The following is a 2,973-nucleotide window of genomic DNA, read 5'->3' as shown; positions in this document are numbered from 1 at the left end:
AAAAAAGCTCCTTTCAGTGCCTGTGCATTCCAGCCGGAAGATGCAGCGAGGGTCCGGAAATTGATGGCAAACTGAGCCACCGATCTGTTTCCTTGTTTCAATGTCCATAATTTTCTGGTTATCTCTGATTCGTTTAATTTGTATCCAAAAGTCTGTTCAATATCCTCGACGAATTAGCTGAAAGGTGTTTGTCTGATTGCCCGAAAATTATATTTTGCTTCGGCCCACTTCAATGCCTTTTCTTTCAACAGTCCGATTATGTATGAAATCTTGGAAGCGTCATCAAAAAAACGCTTGAGGGGCACAGTAAAAAAAAAAAACAGCGAACATTGAAGGAAACCGGCACACTTACCGATTTCCCCCGAAAAATGTTCAGGAGTGGGAAATGGAACTTCCCAGAAGTGTGCGCGAGTTGTTGACAGTTGCGTTGCTCCAACGTCAGCTGACGCGGAAGTGGATACTGCTGGTGGGGATTGTCCTAGCGGAGGTAGCCTTTGATGGATTTCCTGTATTAAGAACATATTCTGATGGAGTCTGCCAGTGTCCGTGTGTTGCTGCTCGAACAGAGTGTTTAACATGGATTCATGACGGTTGAGTTGGGAGGCCACTTCGGTGAGTTCTGGCGATTTATTGGTCTTCGCCATTTTTACTTGTAGTTTCTTTACCCACATACACGGTTCTTAGCCTGTCTGAAAATTACAATGACGGTAGAAATAGTTACTACAATACTTATTTAATCCTAGGTTCTGGTTCCGGTTCACTCTAGACTTTTACTGTCTGGAGCATACTGACATAAACCAGGTTTGTCTTAAGAGTGAGACCAGGAACCAGAGACGGAGACAGAGTAAAAGGTAAGTGGTTTTATTTACAATTTTAGTGAAAACGTGCAAGTGACTGGAGGCCAGGCAGATCTGAAACGGCAGGAGAGGAGCAAGGTGAGTCTCGAGTGCAAAGTCAGGTTCCGGTAACATTAATGTTATTAATAGTTCTCTTGTGCTTCTTTTCTTACAGGTGAGGTGAGTATTGAGGCATAGAAGCGTTGATGTCCAAGAAGGGGGTTCCACAAGCAGGTCCAGAAATCCGACAGGAGATAAGTCCAAACAGGTAAGTTCCACAGTAGATCCAGACAGGTAGGTATTCACCAAAGTGAGAACAGCCGTTCCTGAGACACAATAGACGAGGACAAAAAATACCAAAGGCCTTAGCAGCAAAAACCTTCCTTTACAAAGAACACCGTAGTCTGAGGCCAAATCTCTAACCCACGAGACTCAATGCTCCAGCGAAGATCTGAATCCCACAGCAGGCTTAAATACCAGCTGGGCTCATCAGGAGAATAGGCGGCAGCTGTGGAGGAAGAGTCACAGGACACGCCTCAAGGGCGGGGACAAAAACTCTGGATCCTCACAGAGGGTATTTAAACCAGCTGTGCTGAAAATCAACTAAAATGGTGAAATCAAGTTTGATCCTTATCAAAGCTGAGGTTTATGTAGGTGAATCAAAAAACACTGGGTAGGAATTGTCATGCAAAAAAAACAAACAAATGAAAAAAAAAAATCTTTTCAGATTCAAAATCCATAAATTACATCCCAAAAGTGAGTGTTAGTATTTGATCTGAAAATCTGATCTGATTTTTTTCAAACAAGTCTGCTAATCAAGTTTATGAAGTTTAGTCCAGCAAAAATACCAGACACAAAGAGAAATACAGACCTAGCATTCCTTGATGGAATGCATATCACCCACCTTTCATGCTAGACTTTTAGAAGATTATCTTATGTTAAGAAATTATGGAGTTACAGACATTTTGGTAAAACCTTGACAATACTGTTATGTGCAACCTCATGTAATATTGTCATATCTCACTTGATGTGTTAGCACTCAGAGTATTTGTTGAGGATGACTTTTTTGTCTATTAGCTGTGGTAACCATCTTGAATTGGAGGTTTTTTTAAGTTACTTGTAGAAATACAACCCCACTTTAAAGAAAAGTAGGGATGAAGTGTAAAATGTGAATACAGATAAAATGTGATCATTTTCAAATCTCATAAACCCATGTTTCATTCACAATGGCACATAGTCCTTCTGGTATAGTACCTGGGGTTTTTAAGCATGCATTTGTACGTCCTCTACTCTAAATCAGGCCTTGACCCCTCTTTCTGCTCCATTTTCAGGCCTATTTCTAATCTCCCATTTATTTCTAAAATACTAGAGAAGGTTGTTTTCAAGCAGTTGTTACCATTTTTAGAAGACAATGGTATCCCTGAGCCATTTCAGTCTGGGTTCAAAGCCCTCCACAGTACAGAGAGTGCACTTCTGATGGTTTCTAATGATATATTCTTGTCAACAGACTCTGGAAAGTTTGTTGTTTAAGTGCTTTTAGATTTGTCCGCTGCATTTGACACTGTTAATCACAATATCTTAATCTCTTGTCTTGAGCACTGTGAGGGCATTAAGGATGTCGCCCTCAAGTGGTTCCGGTCCTACCTAACTGATAGGAGTTTCTGTGCAAAAATTGACAATTTTGTGTCTTCCACAGCTCCTCTTCCATATGGGGTCCCCCAGTGCTCAATCCTTGGCCCTCTTTTATTTGCTCTCTACCCTTTCCCCCTCGGCACTGTTTTTAGGAAACATGGCATTTCGTTCCACTGCTATGCTGATGTTTGCCAGATCTGTTTTCCCTTGTCACAAAACAATACAGTCCAGTAACTTACACACTGTCTTAATGATATTAACCCAATACTACGCTGCGGCCCGCCCACGGGCCGTTTTACTGCCTTTTCTATTCAAATCTGTATAGTTTTTACTACATTTATTGTTTTTATAAACCTAAATTTCAAAACAGCTGTGTTTTGGCGCCACTTTTGATTGACGTTTCGTCTGACCAACTGGGTTGCTCTCTGCCCCCCCTAGAGCCCCTCTAATTTCCCATGCGTAAAGTCATGAAAGTCTCCTCCCCTCATTTGCAAGCCTATAGCTC

This window comes from Kryptolebias marmoratus, linkage group LG10 (genome assembly GCF_001649575.2).
Source record: "Kryptolebias marmoratus isolate JLee-2015 linkage group LG10, ASM164957v2, whole genome shotgun sequence".
NCBI classification, from domain to species: Eukaryota; Metazoa; Chordata; class Actinopteri; order Cyprinodontiformes; family Rivulidae; genus Kryptolebias; species Kryptolebias marmoratus.
Note: the sequence above shows the minus strand (reverse complement) of the source record.